We start from the raw sequence: 24,125 nt of genomic DNA on the forward strand, positions 1-24,125 counted from the left end.
TCCCAACTAAACCTCCTTGTCCTTTTATAACACACTTAGATAGAAATATAAATCTAAAGTTTAATGATAAGTTCTACATATCACATTAACATGTAGAAACATAAGTATATACTTTAACCAAAATAATTATACAAAATTTTATTACAATAGAAATAAGATCATCTTTACAAGTGAAAAAATAATATCAACATATGAAACTAAGTGTACCTTATATGATAATGAAGGATGCATTTCCATACCCTCAAAATCTAGTGGTGGTGGAATATTGACATGCTCTGATGATTCCTGAGATTTTTGAGACTATGAAGACCTAGTTAACATTTACCTTGGTTGCAACACATTATATGCATGTGATCCTATGTAAGATGATCATGATAAGTACTCACCATCTACTAGTAGTTCAAGTAGTGAAAGAAGGTCTTCAGTGTGCATCTAACTAGGAAACTTATGATGAAGATGGCACCTACAAATAGTGTAGTGTAATGGAAAACTCATGACAAAGGTGGCACCTACAAGTACTACACGTTCATGAAAATATTTTGATGAAGATGGTACCCCCAATTACTAGAATTTCATGGAAAATTTTATCTCATTTATTTAAAATTGGGAGAGAGAGAGAGAGAGAGAGAGAGAGAGAGAGAGAGAGTGAGAGAGAGAGAGAGAGAGAGAGAGAGAGAGAGAGAGAGAGAGAGAGAGAGAGAGAGAGAGAGAGAGAGATTGGAGCACCTCCAGGATTATATATTCATAAATTCACTAGAGTGCTTATCAACATGTTTCATTGTTTTGACATCTACACTAAATTGGCTATCAATCTCAAGCATCAATTTTTCTTTCATCTCGACAAGAGCTCCAATAGCGCGTTTATCCATTTTAGAAGAATATTCTTGTAGGTTTCCCTGTTTCTCATGGTGATGCACCTTTGCCTTGATTTCAGACCCTTCTTCCTCCTATTCTTGACACACACACCAAAATCCATTATTAGATTTTCATACATGATAAGAAAAAAAAGAGAACGATGAGTGAAATGAATCAACATAACTCAAATCCTTCAAGAGAATTATTTGGCATTTCATCACAAGATGATTTATCTCCTAGCTCAACCACAAGAATCTCTCTTCTATATCCTAACATTAATTTATATTATTGCATTACAATTAGGTCTTCCCTAAAAGGGCCACCATTTGGATGAACAAAAAATTGAATGATTCCAAGAGTTGTAGTCTAAGTTTTAGAAGCTAAACTTTTCTTAACAAAATTTGCATTTGAATCTTTTTATAAAACACAATATGCATTGTCCCTCCACTGCAATCTATCTTTGTATACAACCCATTGTGCATCATCCCTCCAATCATTTATTTTATGAAATTAATCTATTTCTAGGTAGTTTCTTCTTTAATTGGGCCTAACAAGGAATGTTAGGCCTCCAAACAATTAACTATACTTTTACATAGACATAACGCAATCATGTTATGTTCAGTCAAGTCATACTAGACATAATGCAATCACATTATGTCTTGTGTGATAGTTTAGTCATACAAAGAATAACACGATGAATTTAAAAATAAAATAAAATTGTGATCATGTTTAGGCTTGGTAATAGGCTTGTTTAACTACCTAAAGGCTTGGGTTGATGTTTTCCTCCTATTTTTTGTTGGTTTGGATGTTTTTTCAACTTCAAAGATAAATTCTCATCTTTGACTTCATTAGGTTTGCAAATGGTGAAGTTCATATCTCTAAAATTACAACATAATATGACACATTTTCTTACCTTTCTAACTATATAATTTTTTTAATATTTTGGACAAGATTGGTATTCTAAAGTTGGTTTTTCTTTATCATTGTATCGGTAGTTCTCTCCAAAATATATCTACCATTTATTTAATAACTTTGTATCCAATTAACCAACTAGAAAATAAATTACATGTCATTGTTATTTAATTTATCTATACACCTTTTTTTTTAAAGTGTTGATTTTATATTATTTTCTTGCAAGTTACACCTAGTGCACAAAGAAGTACTTGAATTTCAAGACTGAGTAACTTAAAAAATTATAGAAAATAAACTACTTGTCAAAAAATTATGGAAAAATACACAACTTCTAGATGTCACTCTTACCTATCATCCTATAAATTGGTTTTTCAAAATAATAAAAATAACTATATGTTTTGTTGAGTGCACAAAAAAAACAATGTTTTGTTGAGTGAACAGAAACAACTATGTTATGTTTTTCAGAAGAAAAAAATAGGAACAATGTTTTGTGCATGCGGGCTTTGACCCTCTTAATCTTATAAATTTTTTATAAACTTTGGTATTTTAGAAACTAGAGTGAGAGTATTGAAGTTTTTGTATTTTTATGAATTTTCTCATTTTGAGTGTATGACCCTCAAATGGGTCTTAAAAGATAAGGTTTACCTAATTTTTGAAAAAGGTGTTCACTTATACTCCCCTTTTTGCATACCACCTTGGTGTACTTACCCTAAGATTGATATCCATTGAAGGGAAATTCTTTTATGTGTATTTTATTAATGTATTCAACCATTTAATCTAATATTTTTGTCTAATTTTTGTCCCACCTTGCATAATATTAAGCAATTTCTCATTTATTTTTTACACAGTAAAGTAGATTATTATTTGGATCATCATGGGATATTATTAGTATTTTTGTATTATATGATCATATATTGATATTGATGAAAACGTATTTATTTATTTTTATTTATGCTCAAGTAACCTATTTAGTAGAGAGATTGGATATGCATGTCTTTTGTATTAAGAATCATATGTTTACATAGTTATAGATGGTTGTTGGGATATCTTTATTTGACCAATGAATATTTATAGAGGTTCATGTTATGATTTGAGCATGTTACCATTTTTTCATAAGAGATTATTTTCCTACAATTTCTATCAATTTTAGAGATTTCCATGTCAATTTTTTTTTATCTTCTTGCACTGAATATGCATTATTTTTATGTTTCTAACCCGGGAGTATGTTTAAGACATTGATGTATATCTCCATCTTGAGTGATTTTTGATTTGGATACTAGCAATGTATTTTTTTTAAATGAGAAAGTTTATTGTTTGATGTTCATTATAAATAGAGTAGAATTGCTTATAGAATTTAATACAAATTTTTTTATGATGTTGATGTCGTATTTCACATTATTTGTTAATGATTCTAGATTATGTCCTATCCTAATTGTTGACCACATAAGGTTATGATATTATATACAATTGATTTATTGAAGCACAATGGTATGCTCTTTCTATACTTGATGAACATGGCATGTTACAATAGATTTACCGTAATGGATGAATCATACAAATATTAAGGATGGGGTGTTTTTCACCCTAGTTATGTTGAAGTTAATTTATCCTGAATCCCATTAATAATTGTATTATATTTAATATAATAAAGGTAATGGTAAAGGTTGACCTTTTTTGTGTTTTCAAGGTTGATGTAATGTATATAAGGAAGAAGTCATATGTATTATGATAAGTGAGAATGTTTATAAAACTATATTTTTCATGTATTGAGCAATCATGTTTTATCAAAGATTAAGAGAACAAATCTAACTAATATCTATGATTGAATAGGAATTTTTTTATAATTACAAGTAAGTTTACATATGAGGGAACCTATAATTGAATATTAGGATTATATAGATAGAAGTATAACATTTACATGGAAACACCAAAAATGAATAAAGCATATTCAAATAGAACATAAGAAATAATTATATTATATGGTTCCCCCAATATTGGTCTATGTCCATCAAATAAAGAGTCAAACATAATTATCTAGTAATTTAATCTACATATTTAATATATAATCCCTTGTAAATCAATACCACAATGAGAAGCTACTAAAATCATCATATTAAAATCCATTGTGCTAAGACATTGCATACAAGACTTATGTTTGTTACAAAATTAGGGTTAGAATATGTTGTCCAAAAGAAAAAAAATTCCTAATTCCTTTTACAATAATACTTTAATGTAATTTTTTGTCTTCTAGTGTGTTGCACCTCAACCCCACCCTGTATTTTGACAGGGAGCAAACTTGGTGCCCTATCCATCAACCTTTCAATGGGCATTACCCCATGAACCCACCGTGGGGGGAGGTGCCCCCAAATTGCCATATAAATTTTTGGAGAGAAATTGCATTGATGGAAGTAAAAAAATATTAACCTCTGAGTGTGATTAAGATCTCCATAACTAAAATGACTTCATTTATTAATGGATTAATTTCCATATTGGATAGTATTCTATCTTAGGTTTATTTCTCTTGTTATATGCATTGGTTTATTTTCCTCAAGGTTGTTGAAATTTCCTATCACAAAGAAATGACCACTAGGAAGTATTCCAAAATTCTTGTGCAATCTCTTTGTACTTTTGAGGAGTATACTATATCATCTAGTGGGTTTGATCCTTAGCTTAGTTATTCCCTTAACTAGGTTTCTACATAAACATATATGTGTTGTGGTGTTTTTATCTTTTGTGATCTATTATTTATTTTTCAAATCTAAATTATAATGGTGATGACATGGTTAAAGTATTGAGTTTAAAAAAAAAATCTAATTCACTCCTTTGCCACCCATCCCCCTCTTGTCATATATTTCCTTGTTTCTATCATTTTATTGTTATTTATCTCTATTTTGTCTAATAGTTCAATGTCATGGGGAATTTTGTTTAGCAAGGATACAATTGATGTATTTGCACATTTTTTGAGTTATTTTTGGTACATTTTTGTGTTTACTATGGTTTAGATTTTTATTTTGGTTGAGACGGGATAGTTTCTATCCATTTAGACCACATGACCTAGGTTAGATGGTTAAGTTTTTAGTGTTATTAGCTCTCTCTAATATATATGGTATAGTAAAAAATGGGTAGTTTTTTTTAATTTTTATTTATTAATTCCTATACTTCTATGATTATTAAAATGTTTATTTGTACAACCACTTTTGTGGTAATTTTTGCAATGTAATAAAAAAAAAATTATCTACATTTTGGATTGTTCTCATTATTATGTGATAATTGTTGTGGGTGGTCATTGATATGCCAAAAGTAATAAATAACATGTAGTGTATATTTGGTTTAATGTAAATCTAGAAATTTTGCATGATTTGAATAAAGGGTATGCCATGCACATTGACAAGAAGATAGGATTTCTATGTTGTTCAATTGTATTTATTATTGAGTGATGAATTATAAATGATTATTAAAAAATATCCAAGCAGTGGCACCCATTGCAAAATTTAATTAGAGAGCTAATTGAAAGAGTAATATCGTAATAAATTAATAAAATAAATTATGATAATCAAATTGATTCCTTATGTATGGATTAGTAATTCATTCATGAAGGATGTATTAGAGAGGACACATATAAGAAAGATGAATATTTATTCCATACACATGCCTTAGTGCTACCATTAGGTAAAGATGCAATGAAAATGAACACTAATTTTACATGCATTCCTTTAATTCTCTAGTAGGATAAGTATTCACTAAAAAAATCCTCATAATTTATGCATGTTTATTAGACTTCTCAATGATCTTTGTCTCCATAGAGGAATTTATTAGTTCCACATGAGTCACTCTTAGGACTATGCATTATAATTTCAAGTAGTGACACTTGATATAATTTAATTGATTTGTCTCTTATATATGATCCTTTTATGTGGATAATGTGATTGATCGCTATTGAGAGTGAAATTGCTCTCTACATGATTTTAGTGTATCTTTATAATTATTCTTAGTTCCTTAAACTCATTTATCTAGATTAAATTGCATGGCCCTAAGAACTTGTATGATCTTCTATGTTATTTATATTTCATTATGACCTTGGTAGCCTTATTGTAGCTATTCATTATTCTTAGACATATTTATATTCTTTTTCTTTTTCTACCCTTTATATTTGATTGTTTAGTGTAATACTTGGGCCATATGGATATCTCGATGAGAATGGTGGGGAGGGAATAAGAATACATTGTGGTTAAATGGCATAACAAGACATCATTGAGGATCATTATAAAAAAAATATTATTCCTCAAGAGACGATGCCACACCTCCCATTTAAATTATGTTTAATATTTTTTCCTAATTCTTCTCATTTTACTATTGGTTTATAAAATTCATTTTTCTTTATATTTTAATGATGTTTCAAATTTATTTATTAGTAGAAATGAGTCACAATATTTTTTGTTACATAGTTTTAAGGATTATCTACCTTATGTTTTGACTAGGCTTCTAGTTTAATAGATTTTAGAGTAAGAAAAGGGGAAATATCTAGCAATGTTCATTGATTGGTACCCAAGTTTATAGATCCCTGCCTAAGATAATCAATGTTTAAGCTCTTTTCGATCAATGTTGAAGCTAATGAATACTCAAGCTTTTTTAAAGTAACACATTTTCCTCTCTTCACAAAGATTTATTAGTCTCCACAAAAAATACTCACCATCAATGCTTTTATTCTTCATCAATTCCTATGTGGAATAACACATGTGGAGATTTCTAGGAACTTTTTCCTTATTGTTTCCCAAATAATAGATTTAAATGTTGTGCTAGTCTTTAATTTCTTTCTTTATTATTTCTCATTACATTTACTCCTCATTTAAGGTTTAATATACACTTATTCTCCATGGAAAAATTTGCTATGGTATTTAACATTGATCTCAAGTAGAAGCTATGTGATCCTTAGAAATAAGTAATTATCTTTTTTTTATGATGATGAATACTTGTTTTGAAGGATCCTAAAACCATATATAGCCAAGTAGAGAGAAATATTACATTAAACCCCAATCCAAAACAATGTGTCAATAGAAGAAGTCCAACGTCATAGAAAAAAATTGCATGAAAGGTAACACAATAGAGCTAGTAGTCCATAGCTAGCAAGAAGCCCACATCCAAGTAATATTTAACTAGAGAAAGCATAAGGATTCCCTAAAAAACTCTTACTTTCCAATCTATGGACTATCAAAGGTTATCAATGGTCCTAATCCCATCACGTCTATGAGTAGTAGAATTTTTTTTATTATTAGTCATAATCACCCCATCCATATTTATAGTAATAGAAACACCATAAAAAATAACTGGAAAATATTTCTATCCATATTTCCTGTAGAAATATTCCTAAGAGCCAAAGACAAGAAAACATTTCCTCCTCAATAAAGGAAGACAACTAAGATCTAGGAAGAAACTAACCTTCCCTAACAAGGACAAAAAGGCTACCAATAGAAACAAACCCAACAGCTTGCACCACCAAAGTGAGTGAACCAATAATATTCGATTGGTTGAGAGTTATAATCAAGCCAAGAGTAGGTGGTAGTAGGAGAAGAAAATCATTCTCAAGATCATAAAAATACCCCAACCAAAAGAAAATTAAAATCTTACAACAAACATCCCACCACCAACAAAACACCAAGAGCCAATCAGGATAATCAACCAATGAAATGCCATCAATATAAAGCATTCTAAGAATCACACCAACATTAGACCCAACCTCAATAGAAGACAACTCCACCTCAATAGGAGAAAAAATTCTTAAACTAGAAGCCCATGTTTTCAGTAACCCTTTCATGGTAGAATGTAGGAACTAGAAGTGGTGAATAAGAAAGATGGGTGTGAAATCATCAAAGACACCCTAAAAAATTAAATTAGAGCCCTCCACTAAATTCACTACCCAAAAGGAGCACTTCCCCTACTATAAAGAAAGATAATGGAAATCAGCCCTCCTTAGCCTGGGAAAAAGGAGCCTGAATCAGTAAAGTCTAATCAACACCATCAAGCCTCCTTACCAAGCAAAACAAGGAGAAAAGAAACCATGCAATAAGGATGCTCTGAGAAAAAATTGCATTTCCAAAGAAAGTATAACACAATTAGAACTTGGGACAACAAGAAGAAGTAAGGTATAATAGGAATGAGATCATAAAGACCCCTAATTGAAAGAATCTCAGAACCTGCCATACACCACACAACTTCCACCAATACACTGAAATCCAACCATCAAGCATCCATCCAAGAAGAAAGAAGGAAGTCCTCAAGACTACGATCCATCAAAATTTGAGAACAATACTAATTGGAGTGAGAGAGTGAGAATGAGAGCCTAAAATCTTCAATACCCCCTAGCAACAAGAAATTAGAACTCTCACTCTTCAAATCTCTAATAGAAACAAACTCTTGACCCAAAAGGAGAGGGCATACTGCCACAAATCAAGGAACATCAAAGGTACCAAAATGAATCATAGTAAGAGAGGAGGGGACAAAAGTGTCAATCAACATCCCTTTTCAAAAGATACTCAATTCCCAAACTCTTCCAACACAGAGAAGATAGAAAGCCAATCCCCCACTTCGTAACAACCACAAATAGGAAACATAAGTCCACTTCATGCCACCAATATGAAATTGAACATCGAATTGAAAATTTTAATCCCCAACATCCATGAGAAGAGAATGTAAAAGTGAAATGGAGAAAGGAGCAAAGAAAAAAAGCTAAAATTGCCAAGGTCCCCTAGTGGATCAAAATCAAAGCTCTCCTTCAACCATGCCCAAATAACCAAAACCCTTCATTCTCAAAGGAAGAGACACAAAAATGGTAGCTAGAAGGCTTCCAAAGAAGGTGTTGGAAATTGAACATTGAGAGCCTGCAGGTTGTTCTTGAGCCCCATGCCCATCTACCCTGTTAGTTTGTTTCTCGTAGGCATCCATGGATGGAAGGCATTTATTTTGGTATGTGGTTTTGAAATTTGAATGTTGAGAGGGAAAATGGAATATGAAAAAAGGAATATTTTCTACATCCATTCATTCAAAGAGTCAGTTCAGTAGAGCAGATCAAAACAAAAGGAAAGAGATCAATAGATCTAGTTGGCAAGTGTTTCCCTTGTTCACTCTATAAGTTTTCTATTGTTGGCTTTTTCCTGTTGAAGCAATGATTTCTCTAGGCACCATTGTATGCAACCATTAGAGATGCAAGTTTAAAGTTCATTGAAGTTTGAAGTTTTACTAGTTTAGGGTTATTTTAGGGTTTTCTAGTTGAAGCCAAATGCTCCCAGATTTTGTAATATTTTTAATCAAAGTTGAATAGAAAGAAAGAATGCATACTTGAATCCATTGTTCTTCTCCTATTCATTGCATTTGAGAAGTTTGTTTAGAAGCTTCAAGCTTTGGCTCTTTGTTTTTAATGGTGGAAACATTCACATTGAAATTTCTCTATGCTATAATTTTTCCAATTTGAGTCGAGCTCACTTGGTATCCATTGTTGCTGAGCATTTCCCTTTGTGTGCTAAGCTTACTCGACTTCTTCATGTGTTGAGCTTTCCTGGCTTCTTCTTGTGCCAAGCTAACTCAACACCTATTGCCTGTCACTCGGCACCTTCATGTGTCGAGCAAACTGCCACTCGGTTCCTTAAGGTGCTGAGAAAATTGGCACTCAGCAATAGTTAGTGCCAAGCGAAGCTTTTTAAAGTTGTGATTTTTTTCTCACATGGTATCAGAGCTTTGAGGCCCCACATCCACAATGAGTTAGGGCAATGTTTTTTCTAGGATTTTTGACATTCCAGGAGATGCAGGAAACATATGGTAGCAACCACCACCATTCAATGGACAAAACTATAATACATGGGCAAAGAAGATGAAAACCATAATGGTTGCAAATGACTTGTGGGAGTTTGTAGTTAATGGGTTCAATGATGTGACAGACCCAACTTAGTATGCTGCTCTTACCAATAATCAAAAGACTCATTTGAAAGAGTCAAGGAGGAAGGATGCTAAGGCAATAAGTCTTATTGAAGCAGCAATGATAGAGACATTATTTTCCAAGATTGCAGCAACAAATTATACAAAAGATGCATGGGATATCCTTGAGATGAACTTCAAGGGGAATAATAAAGTCTGTATAGTAAAGCTATAGAATATAAGGAGGGAGTTTGAGAACCTTCAGATGAAGGAAAATGAATTAGTTGCAAATTTCAGCTCAACGACCTCAAATGTGATTAATCAATTGAAATCAAATGGTGAAAACTATCAAGAGCAGAGTATAGTGGAAAAGATATTGAGGAATTTACCTCATAAATATGACAATTTGGTCATGACCATAGAAGAGGAAAAAGATGTCATTATTTTGACAATGGATGAGTTGATGGGTACTCTTCAAACCCATGAGCGTAGGATCAACAGATCTGCATCTTCTTCTTCCCAACAACAAGCAATCAAGACTCAATAAAATCCAAGATGAAGGGGGAGAGGAAGAAATGGCTCAAGTAGAAACTCTAGAGGTAGAGGTCGAGGAAATGGAGGACAAATAAATCCTACAGTAGAAATCTGAGGAAGAGTAGATGGAGCAAGTAGCTCACAAAATACTTCAAGGGGAGGTAAGAAAAACTACAACTCAAGTAAGAGTAATGTATAATGCTACTACTATCATAAATATGGGCATTACGCAAGTGAATGCTAGGAGAAGAAAAATGATAGGTCAAGACAAGAAAATGTGGCTGATGTGAACATGGAAAGTGGAAACAATGCCACTGCCTTCATCATGTGTAATATTGGTGAAGAAGGAAGCCTTGAGGTTTGGTACCTCGATAGTGGATGTAGCAACCACATGAGTGGTAATGAAACCTTTTTTTGTTTCATTGAAAAGAGTTTCAAATCTAAGATTAAAATGGGTAACAATGGAACCCTACAAGTTGTGGACAAATGATCTATTATGGTCTGCACCAAGAAACGTGAGAAAAAGGAAATACAAAATGTATATTTTGCCCCTGGTATGAAGCCCAATTTGATGAGCATTGGTTAGCTCATTAAAAATGGATACAAAGTGCTGATGGAGAATGACAAGTGTTTCATTCATGAAAAGGATGGGACCAAGAACTTAATTGTAGTAGTTCAAATAGCAAAGACCAAAATGTTTCCCTTGCGCATAGAGTCATGTTTCTCATCTCAAGTTGGTGCTGCACCTCCCACACAATCAGCTCTAAGGAGTGTGATTGAAGACCCCTTAGGTCTATGGCACCTAAGATATGGTCATCTAGGCTATGCTGGTTCAAATTTGTTGTCAAATAAAAGAATGGTAGAAGGTTTTCCACATATAGGAAATTCATGTGACAAGTGTGAGGCTTGTATTTTGGGTAAGCAACATAGGCTTCCCTTTAATTCTTGACATTCTAGGAGGGCTAGATCTCCATTAGAGTTAGTGCATACTAACCTAGTCGGTCCTATGCAAGTTACTTTCATTGGGGGGAGTACATATTTTATAACATTTATTGACAATTTCAGTCGTAGGACATGGGTGTATTTCTTAAAGAATAAATCTGAAGCATTCGATAAATTTGTAGAATTTAAAGCCCAGGCTGAAAGAGAATGTGGACACTATATCAAGGTCCTAAGATCAGATAGAGGGGAGTATACCTAAAATTCTTTTATAAATTTTTGCAGGAAACATGATATAAAGAAAGAGCTCACAACTAGCTATACACCACAGCAGAATGGAGTGGCTTACAGAAAGAACAGGACCATTGTTGAAATGGCAAGGAGCATGATGAAAGAAAAAGGTCTCCCAACTGAATTTTGGGGAGAGGCTATGGCAACAACAGTTTACCTAATTAATAGGTGTCCTACAAAACCAGTCCGTGATAGAATTCCAATGGAAGTATGGTCATGAGGAAGATGGATAGTTGAACACCTAAGGGTGTTTGGTTGTATTGCATATGCACATGTGCCTAAAGAGCAAAGGTAGAAATTGGATGACAAAGGTGTGAAGTGCATCTTCATAGGGTATAGCTCAGAATCAAAGGCATAAAGATTGTATGACCCATTGAACATCAAGATGATTCTCTCAAGAAATGTGGAATTTTTTGAAAATCAGTCCTGGTATGAACAAACTGATGAGTCACCTAGTACCTCAAGTAAAGTGCCAATTATGAGTGAAGAGGATGCTGATGAAGAGCAAGAAGAAGGAGTAGATAGAAGAAAAGGAAAGCAACCTCAGTCATTGTTGAGCTCCTCTAGGCATGACCGAGTGTCAATGCCAAGTAATAGTGAAGACCGAGTTGGTCAGCAAAGTAGCAGCAGTGAAGATTTTGATCCCACACTCTCCTCCCTTTTACCAAGAAAGACCAAGAGTCTTAGGGAGATATACCAAGATGAAAGGTATCAAAATTATGATGAGAGTGTTAATTTTGCATTATTTTCTCATAGTGATCCAATATATTTTGAAGAAGCTATTAAGGAGAAGAAATGGTGTAAGGCCATGGATGAGGAGATAGATTCTATAGAAAGAAATGAGACATGGGAGCTAACTGAATTGCCTCCCAAGAAGCAAATAATTGGAGTGAAATGGGTCTACAAGACCAAATGTAATGTTGAAGGGAAAATTGATAGGCATAAGGCAAGGCTGGTAGTCAAGGGCTAAAAATAGCAGTATGGAAGAGATTATGATAAGACATATGCCCCAGTTGCAAGAATGGAAATCATGTGTACTATCATACTAATTATAGCTTAGCATAAATGGAAGGTATATCAAATGGATGTGAAGTGCACCTTCTTAAATGGTGTATTTAAAGAAGAAGTATATGGGGAGCAGCCACTTGGTTATGAAGTTGCAGGTTAAGAGAATAAAGTATATAGATTAAAAAGAGCTCTTTATGAGCTCAACAAAGCTCCACGAGCATGGTACATCAGGATTGACTCATATTTGATGAGTGATGGCTTTAGAAAAAAAATGGTGAGCCTACCCTCTACATCAAGGTAGCAAATGGAAATGTGTTGATGGTTGTCTTGTATGTAGATGATTTGATTTTTATTAGTAATGACAAGGCTCTAATTGGTGAGTTCAAAGAGGCCATGAAAAATGAATTTGAGATGATAGACCTAGGTCTCTTGAAATACTTTCTAGGCATAGAAGTAAAATAAATGCATGATGGCATTTTCATCTCTCAAGAAAAATATGCAAGGCAAATCTTGGAGAGATTTAAAATGTAGAATAGTAAGGCAGCCCCAATGCCAACAATAGTAGGTCTGAAGTTGAGCAAGGAAGACTCTAGCAAGAGAGTGGATCCAACACTATAGAAGAGTATGGTTGGAAGTTTAATGTATTTGACTACAACTCGACGACACCTAATGCATGCAGTAAGTTTTATTTCCAGATTTATGAAAACACCAAAGGATTCCCATTAGCAAGCAACAAAGAGGATCCTAAGGTATGTGAAAGGTACCAAGGGATTTGGAATTTTGTATACTGCAGCAAATGAATTCAAGTTGGTAGGTTATACAGATAGTGATTGGGCCAGAAGTATAGATGATAGGAAGAGCACTTTCAGATACATGTTTCACAAGGGATTAGGTGCAATTTCATGGGCATCCAAGAAGCAACCTATTGTTGCTCAATCTATAGCAGAGCTTGAATACATAGCAACAAATGTAGTAGCATCTCAAGCGATTTGGTTAAGAAGGATCATGATAGATTTGAATGAAAGGCAAGATGATGGAACCACAATTTATTGTGACAATATTTCATCAATTGCATTGTCCAAGAATCCAGTCTTCTATGGGAGAAGAAAACATATTGAGATTAGATATTACTTCATCAGAGAGTTGGTGGAGAATGGGGATATCAAGATGGAATTTTGTAAGTCTAAGTAGTAGCTAGCAAACATTTTTACAAATCCATTAGGCATCAGAAGTTTTGTACACCTGAGAGAGTGTCTTGGTGTAGTTGATTTGGATCAGTAGTGATCCTTGTTTGTGGGTCTCAAGACAAAGGGGGGGTGTTGGAAATTGAATTTTGAGAGCTTGCAGGTTGTCCTCGAGCCCCACACCCATCTACCCTATCAGTTTGTTTCCCGCAGGCATCCGTGGATGGCAGGAATTTATTTTGGTAGGTGATTTTGAAATTTGAACATTAAGAGGAAAAATGGAATATGACAAAAGGAATGTTTTCTACATTCATTCATTCAGAGAGTCAGTTCAGCAAAGTAGAGAAGATAGAATTTGCAGAGTAAAGAAAAGCAAAAGGAAAGAGATCACCAGATCCAATTGGCAAGTGTTTCCCTTGTTCACTCTATAAGTTTTCTATTGTTGGTTTTGTCCTATTGAAGAAATGATTGCTCCAGGTACCATTGTATGCAGCCATTAGAGCTACAAGTTTAAAGTTCATTGAAGTTTGAAGTTTTACTAGTTTAGGGTTATTTTAGGGTTTTTTGGTTGAAGCCGAATGCTCCCAGATTTTGTAATATTTTTAATCAAAGTTGAATAGAAAGAAAGAAAGCATACTTGAATCCATTGTTCTTCTCCTATTCATTGCATTTGAGAAGTTTGTTTAGAAAATTTGAGCTTTGGCTCTCTAGTTTTAGTGGTGGAAACATTCACATTGAAATTTTTCTAAGTTATAATTTTTCCAGTTTGAGCTGAGCTCACTCGGCATCCATTGTTGTCAATCATTGCCCTTTGTGTGCCGAGCTTACTCGGCTTCTTCATGTGCCGATCTTACTCTGCTTCTTCTTGTGCCAAGCTAACTCGACACCTACTTCCTGTCACTCGGCACCTTCACATGCCAAGCAAACTACCACTCGGCTCCTTAAGGTGCTAAGCAAACTAGCACTTGGCAATAGTTAGTGCCAAGCAAAGCTTTTTAAAGTTGTGATTTTTTTCTCATCAAAGGTTAGCGTGAAGGGGAAGCCAGAACAATTTCAAAAAATCCTTCTTCCCACAAATGACCTGATGAATATCCAAGAGGAAGAGCATGCAAAGCCAACAATAAATCTAAATTCTATTAAATCCATACTCTGCCTGAAACTCAAGAACAAAGGAACCCCATAACCATTTACATTGCCAACGTGAGATGAAGAGATAGGGATCGACAAGTGGAGGAACCTAAGGAAGAGGGGGGAGGAGCAACCATGGCAACATTAAAGCCCCCCATCAAAAAAGAGTCAGGAGAAGCCACTGACACCACACAACAAAATAGAGAACTCACATAGCTAGAAGCCTTCAAAAAGATGCAAAAGGCCACCATCTCCCCATGAAGAGAATACAGAAGCTAGAAGGAGATGAAACCACCTAAAGAGGTGTTGCATAAATTTGATCCATCAAAACGCCCTCTCTCAAAATACCCACCCACAAGAAGAACCACCTTAAGGGAGAAGCATAAGACCATATAAAGGCCATAGCCAAAAAAGTCACCAAGAGAGGCACCCATAGAAAAACACAAAAGGGTTAATTTCAATCTTCTACCCTTCTCCACAAAGATAAACATTAGATTACAAGGATGTAGGGAAGCCATAGAAAACAACAAGTCCTTCTCCCCAAAATAAGGATGAGGAAATACACCAAAACAAACACTATTTCTCCAAAGAAGGAACATGAGCAGAAAAGAACAAAAAACCCACTCTTATCAATCTATCTAGAAATGTCCATAAGGTAGAAATAAACCCACATCACAAGTTGCAGGTCATTCTCTAAAGAGAGCAAAGTAGAACAAACAAGAGGGAGAAGGAAGCCCCTTCACCAGATCAGCAAAAAAGATGGCAAAGAAAAGAAATGGCTCTACAAAAACATAGTCTATCTTCATCATTATATTTGTCCAACTTCCCATCACCATCTTTCTTTATATGGGAAACCCTAGCAAAGAATCTCCTACACGATGCCATACATCTATATTTGTTAGAAAAAAAGCATAGATGTTAATTGTAGTAATTTAGAGGATTTTCCATGTGTGCTTAATTGAAACGTTTCCCTGGCATGTGTTATGCTTCATGTTGTTAGATTTAAGTAATATTTAGGTTACAAAAATGTTTAAATGTATATTGCTTTTTAAAAAGCATTTTTATTTCTTTATAAGCATATGTTTGTATTGTTGTTAAATGGCTCCTTGGTTGGAAATTATGTAAAATATCTTGGAATTTGTGTGGACAATCTAGAGACCACATAAAATTTTATTTGTTAGGAAAGACAACATTAAGTGGATTATTCGTTAGGAAAGACAACATTAAGTCAATTAGTTGACTAGAAAAAGGCTATAGATAAAGTATTCATTATCAATAGCTATCTAGTGTGAACTTGTACCACTGTATGTTAAGAGAAAAAAGAAGAATGAGTGAGAATTGAAAGTAAGATATGATTAGGAAAAAGAAGATTATTATTTCATCTACAAGAAAATTTTATTGCATCAAATTCTAGGTAAACCAAACAAGAATAGGAATACATAACCCCATTTTCTATTAAAAAATAAGTATTTCTATTCTTATTTTTATATTACCATAGTGAATGAACCCAGCTTATAGTTTCATTTCTTTTTATGTTACTCTAAACAATAATTAATTATTTTCTTATACCTATGTTTCCTTACTTTTTATGTTAATTGCTTACTATATATAGTAGTTATAAACTATGCTAAGTGTCTTTTGATGTCTTGCTAAATTAATGTTAAAGGTTTCTTCAAAACTTTGGATTCCTAATTATAATAAATTAAGACTTATTTTAAATATAAAAATTATGTAAATTTTTGTATTATCCTCTCTTTTTATCTTGTAATGTTGATAGGAATATTTTGCCTCCTTCTCTAATATCTTATTTTATTACTTTTATATAAATTTAGATTAAACACATCTCTAGGTTTGTGGTGACAAGAATATACTAACAATAAGTCATAGTACACAAGACTTCACTAAAGATTAGTTATCAATAGTATATAGTTGAAGTCACATTAATAAATTAATAGTAAAAGACTAATCAAAAGACTAATCAAATTAATAGTCATCATTTCATAAATATAATAAGTATTACTATTGTGGTCAGTATTTGTTTGGAAGGTCTTGAGTTTGAGTCTATTTGAACTTAAAAATAATAATAATTAATTATAGACATAATAATAATAATAATAACAACAACAACAAATTTATAGCTGAATGCAATTCTCAATGAACTTGGACAATCTGATGAATAGGAAGAATATTTTTTTAATTCATGAACCATATTTAAAGTATTCCCTTCTGGGACAGGGTAATCTCCTTAAAAAATTTACCAAAGACAAAACAAAATTAGACTTTTTTTTTCCAGATTCACAAAAACTTAATGAAGATCAAATGCTCAAATTCTCAAATAAATCCATGATGTTTTAGATCTTTAAAAATTGATCAATTGTAAAGCTTTGATGGATGATAAACGCGTCCTTCACTTCTATTGCATTATTCTCAAATCTGCACATTAATTCACAGAGGATGCAATTGTTTTGAGATAGGACGACATAAAGAATTCTTTAGGTCCTTTGGAATATAAGGACTAGAATCTTTTGATAGTATCTGACCTAAATAGTATCTCTGATCCTCACCTTTGACAAATCATCAAGTCGAGCACTGATATATATATATTGATCTTAATGTACTATTAAGGTATTAAACAAGGAACGGTACCCATGACATTAGATAATCCATAAACTGCACTTCGGCTTCGAGCTTTATTTAGATATATATAGAAAAGAACACACATGGCATTAAAAAAAGAGGCAGAGATAAAAGAGGCGTAGACGAAGAGAATTGAAACACATGACAATGAAGAACACAAGTGAGGCCCAAGCCTTCCTGAATGGATCAACTAATCTAACAGTTTCCACATTCCCATGATGGGTACAAATAGTATAGCATAACGAAGCAAAGGTGGGCGACCTTGATCTTGAGGATCAACTGATCTAGATCTCGCCGCTTAGCATCCTTTGCATAAAGGTCAAAAACGAGGTGAACGGCTTCACTGATTTTATCATCTGCTGACAATAACACAGCAGCTTCTCTTCCTTGTGCGGTCAGCGCCACTCCTGAGTACATCTCTGGGTCGAATGTACCGTCTGTATTGTGAACGTATTAAACCCTTACTAATTACTAGAAATCAAGCTGTATACAAATCAAGCCTATCTTACTAGAAATCAAATTGTATACAAGATATTCCCTGACTCACATACCTGAGGGTCTTAATTTATTGGCTTGAACAACAAGCACATCTGTCACTCCGCCATTGTAGCCTTCTTTCAGTTTATAATCATAAACGGATCCAGTCACCCATCCATCCAAAAGGCGGACAATACTCCCTTTCTCAAGGATTCCTTTTATCTCTTCAAAATTTCTTCTCACTTCATCCACAGAAGCCAAACGCCATACACCAGATATTAGGTTTACGTCCCTGGAGAGCATCTTGAATGAACCATCGTTGGACACCTTATGCAATTCCATGGGGACCCTTTTCAGCAATTGAATTCAGAAATTTTGAATCATCGTTTGCCTTTGCCATACTAGACATATGAGGAGCTTTATAGAGATTCAATGTATATGGATATGGCATTAGCTCAGCATGTCACATTTTCATATAACCATGTGACATCGAAACTACATCTCATTAAAGCACCTTGTGGCATTTCATGTGACCATGACACCATCACAGTCATGCCCGCTGAGATCCTTTTTCAAAGCGGTTATTAAAAACAAACACGTATATTTAAGACAATTGTTATTCTCAAAAAACAATGGATTTGCTCTTTATATAGGTATATCTATATGTCTCGTCCCTTTAACTTCAAGAAAGAAGAACTTTATAATCTGACTTTTAAATCAAATGATTAAATTTTAATTAGGAATATGATGACACATTTTTTTTAATCATCTTTTTCTATATTACCTGCTTTTATATAATGAAGGACTGAAACTCTCAAAGTAAAAATAGAACACTTATATAGGAGTACCAATAAAATCACCATGGATATATCTTAATTCCCAAGTCAAATACAAATTATTACTATAGTTCTTATACAATAGTATACGGTATTTTTCATGCAATTAATGTAGAACACGATACTTTTTGTTAACATGGAAAGATAATTAAACTAGAATGAACAAGAAAACTTACTAATAATTTTGAAATTTATTCTCCACCATATACTACATTAGAACGCATTTTTTAATATGATGGTAACCAAATGTACCCTTTCTCTCTTAATAGAGCTTTTGATTATCTATCTTTCAATGATTTCTTTGTGAACTTTATAATATCCTCAATCATGACAATGTCATGGTTTTTGAAACCATCATAAATATACTTCCCATCCTACAAAACCATCCTAAGCATGAGTGATTTCTTTGATAGGTAATGGATTGTTATTTACCATCCTTGATAAAATAACAATTATATACCATAATTCATTTTTATGAAATTGCATAATATGTTTTTCCTATATGTGAACCCTAATTATTTTGATACACAAGAAGTTCAAGATAGGAGTTGGGGTTTTATATGAAATAGAGTGGGTTCATAACATTCCCCAAATAATTTATTAAGACCCTTTATTTATATGACTCCAAACATGTCATCATTCCTTCTATTATAGCGTATGATAGTGTTTTGTTGGAAATCTTATCGTTCATTATATTACACAATACAACCATTTTACATTATGATAGGCCTCTATTACATGGTTATATATGTGAAGATTCCACTCATTGAGTTCTAGCTCACATATGTCAATCCAATTAGTAAACACACATGCTTATGATCCTAGTAACTGTCACAATATATGCCAATGTGGTATACTTGTAACTAATTAGATAGTTATGAAAAAATCTCTACAACATGAAATGTTAAGTAATGAAACCCAACTAAATTTGAATTTTTCCAAATTTAATTATTTTGAATTATGCTCAAAAAATTGAACAATTCGATCAAGATAGAAAAAAAATGCATTTGGTAGGTTTAAAGATATTATTTCACAACTTGGATTACTGGTGATTATATTCCACGTATTGTTAATGATTATTTCTACTTACGTATTAATGATACTTTGATGATTCCTAGTTAGTAAACATGGTTGCCTTCATAACAATGTTAAATGAGATGTTTTTATTGATGACTATGTTTGTATTCATTCATATGCATTAATATATCTGAGCATTTGATAAGTTGACTCATGATTTATAATGGTACTTACCCCATACTTGCATGTGTGTCGTGTGCATTTCTATTTTATCTTTCTGTCTGATGTGTTTGATGTGGATAAGGAAGGGAGTCATAGTCACCTGCTAGTTGAGATCTACACGATGTACGACTCCCTATCATTGCCTATTTAGTTTAGATATATTTATATACATGTACATGCTCATCTTTTATGCAAGATGTAGGTACTAGACATTGACTTCCCTAAATTTTCAAGATGAGCATGCCCTATTACAAATACTCAAATGGTGAGAATGGGAAGATAATAATTAGGTCCAAACCTAGACATAGCCTGAATGCTTGCCTCATAAGGAGCACTCATAATAAACTAGCTACCCTTTTTAAAACCTATGAGTCTTTTATTTGTATGTGGTTTGATTCTTGCTTAGGTTGATTTTCCTTATGCATTTCCTAAGGTCTAAATTGGTGAATTTCTTGATAGATTAGTTATTTATTATTCTTGCATTGATAGTTGATATTAATTTATTAAATGTTATTTAATTTAAAATTTAAAAAAATGTTAAAATAGGATGCTTTTGCATTTTGGGAATTATTGGCGTTATTGGATATTTATTTAAATTAAAAGATCTAATTTAAACTTCCTATTTTAGAAAACTATGATTAAATTGACTTAAAAATAAAATTTTTAATTTTTAATTCTAGTTATGGTGTAGCATTATTATTTAATTAACAAAGAACTAAAATTTGTGGCATTTAAATAATGAACTTAAGTTTTCTTGATTAATTAAATAATAAATAAAGTGTCTTTTTATAAATTTACTTTAAATAATAAAGTGGAGAAAAAATAAAATAAAAATAAAAGACAAATTTCAATTAAAAGTGGATTAATTGTGCATGGAAGAAATAATTAAATAAATAAAAACATGAAAAACTATTGGGGTTCACTTGTTTACTCTTCTTCTTCCTTCAACTTTTCACTCTTGTCCTTGCTAAACATCACACCATGTGGCCCCAATCCCCCAACCCCCTTCCCCCCCCACCCACAATCTTTTTATTATATAGCCCATGATGCCAAATGCCTCCCATGTGGTTGTGTCAACCTAAATTCTAAACTCCCATTTTATTTCTTAAGATTCCCATTTTCTGAAACAGGGCAAAAATTAAGGAGTATCCTAAAATTAAGGAGCCCCCTATAGTCTATTTTTCTAAACTTAACCCTAAGATGAAGCTTGAAGTGGAGATAGGTGAGGTGGTTATGAATCAAAATTGAGAGAGGACTTGCTCCCATATAATCATTAATAACCCTAATAATAGAGGAAAAGGGCACATAAATAAGAGAGTTTAAAAGAGGTCAATTTAAACTCTAAATTTACTAGAACTGGTAAAATAAATGTAAGACAAAAAGATAAATCCACGAGGTACCTCTACATTAAGGATGAGGATCAAGAACTACTAAGACCCCAAAGAAAAAGGAGGAGGCCTCCTAGGAAATATATTGGTCTCATGTATTAGATAGTATTAGTTTGGGCATAGTGGACCTTACTACGTACAAGGATGCCCCATATAGTAATGAAAATTCCCCCTTGAGTGATACTTTCCTTCTAAGGAAACTAGAGGAGGACCCTCATGTCTACCCCCCCCTACTCGGCCCCTCCAAGGATGGCCCTCCTATCCATCCGCTAGTTTAGACCCCCTTGCCAATCCTAACTTGGATAAACCACTTTTGTGTAGGTTGAAGGTAAATTAGTGAAGATCAGGGTGGAGAAGGAGAACCTTAAGAAATGGATGATAGAGTTGGACCTCTGGTTGAACACAGTCATAGAGTTTGTGGTTGAAGTTATGCATGTTACATATAGCACCATCTAACTCTTACAATAGGAGAAGGTGGAGGGTAACATGGAGGAGGATGCAAATAGTGTCCAAAGACCTTACATATTTCTTGCTGACAATTGGTTGAATGTGTTATTGGTGGAAAAAAAAATGCTTGGAGGAGAAGAAAGAATGATGGCTCAACCTCATTCTATGCATTTTAATGTTTTGTTTGTATTTTTTATGCTGGTTCAATGTAGACCCTATATGACATCTTTAATGAAAACTTTACAAACTTTTAACATTGTTGCCTTTAGTTCATGTTTTAATTTTACTACGAACAATTATGATTGTAGGATAGATTTCTTCTATTTTATTACTATCATCTATAGATTGTATGATAGAAAGATGCTAAAATCTTGTAGTTTCCTATTTTTAATATTAAATATGGGTAGTTGATTTGCTAGCTATGGTTGTGGTATGTGGGCTATCAATCAACTCATAGTGATTCTATCACTTTCTTTTTTAGTTCCTTTTAGACTAGTCACCCATTTTCCATTGCTTTTCAAATACCAAAAACATATAACTACGAATGTTCTATTCTCTATATTTATTGAGTGTTAAGTTTATGAACCATATATCACAAGATTTTAGATTGCTAAAGGTAGCCTAATATTGTCTATCTAAGTTTCCACTATGATCCTATTGTTTTAATAATTCATTTTAATTTTCTTCATTTTAATTTACGAAAAAACCTTCTAAATTCTTCACTCTTAATGAGCTCATCATCATTGAGGAACTCTTGATTTTCTACTACTCTTCCCTCAATCTTCTTTCAGAATATAATAAAATATTTATAAAGGTGTACATTTTATCTTTAGGAGCTTGATACAAATTCATGATTCTAAAGCATCTAAAGTTATTTTCAATATTGCATTATTTTTCTTTTATTAATTTATTATATTCTTGTTTTCCTATCTGGATGATTATGTGTATGTCTATCCAATTATGCATCCTAGATTGTGCAATTTTGGTTTCTTATTAAATAATTAATTTGGATGATTTTTATGTGATTGTGATGGCATGTAAACCTTGATATTTGTATTCATCTGATGGGATTGCCAATATTTACAAATAATAAATAGTTGCAATGATTAGGTACAATCTAACTATTGACATTAAGGTCAGTTTGTCAATCAATGACTCAATAATTAGTCAAATGGTTACATTGCTACCAAGCTCTATAGTTGCTACCAATTTTATCATACAATTTATAATGTTAACAAATTGATTCAGTTGTTCCTAAGCCAAGTAGTCAGAATACAGTGTCTATCGAGCACCTAAGTCAGCTTGTAGTGTTTTCCAAACTACACAGTGTTTATTGAGCTTCACAAATAGTGTACAGTGTAAATCGAGTGTAGAAGAGGCCACCATGATATTTAGTGGAAGTGAAGAAGATCATAGTATTAACTAAACTATGGTATATTAACCAAGTTATACTATCTCTACCAAGCTCACTGTGTTAACAATATGAATCTAGTGTTGACTGAGCCATGTCGTGTCAACCAAGTGATTTAGTAGCTACCAAGTTTCTTAGTGTTCATCGAGTCACATAGTGTTAGCTAATTTCAAGCTCCTTGGTTGTGATTAGTATGAACTAAGCTTCATGTTCAACCGAGTGTGAAAGATTGTTGAGCACTAACAGTGTTTTTTGTGTATCAAAACATCAACAAGATTCTCCTCAAACTTGAGCTACAACAGTTGGCTCAACTTTGTGAATTATGATGAAATTGGTATTATTCCTTACTCCAGTAGGTTATCATTTGGATTGATATATATGTAATGAATTATATCATATCCAAGTATGAATGTGAAGAGGAATATGATGAATAGGAGTGCGAATTGAGGAATGCTACAAGTAGTATAAGGGACAACAAAGATTTATCTATCATAGTCAAGTGATCATCATAATACAAGGAATCTCATTTAGTAAATTAGAGATGTAGATCAAAGATCACCCACTGCTTCATCCAAATAGGTGCATCAGCCAAATCCTTTAACATGGTAGACCTAAAAGCCTTTTACTAAATCTCCTAACCAAGTGTATACTTATTTTTATGTTTGTAAATCCTTTAACAATTTAGACCTCATAGTCCTTATTGATCCTAATAGGGAAAATCACTAGAAGTGATCAATTGTAAGCCTAAATAGGTTAACTTTATACTACAGTACTAAAGCTTATGGGTATCATCCCTACCCTAGTTTTACTTTCTATTTGAAAGGTTTCTTGGTCACCATATCTTGTGTCAAAGTGTTATGAATGTTTTATATGCTTTCATTCTTTCATGCATACAATTATATTAGAATATTATATGAAGGATTAATTGGTAAAG

This window comes from Cupressus sempervirens, chromosome 11 (assembly GCF_028749045.1).
Source record: "Cupressus sempervirens isolate cs-2001-9-10 chromosome 11, ASM2874904v1, whole genome shotgun sequence".
NCBI lineage: Eukaryota > Viridiplantae > Streptophyta > Pinopsida > Cupressales > Cupressaceae > Cupressus > Cupressus sempervirens.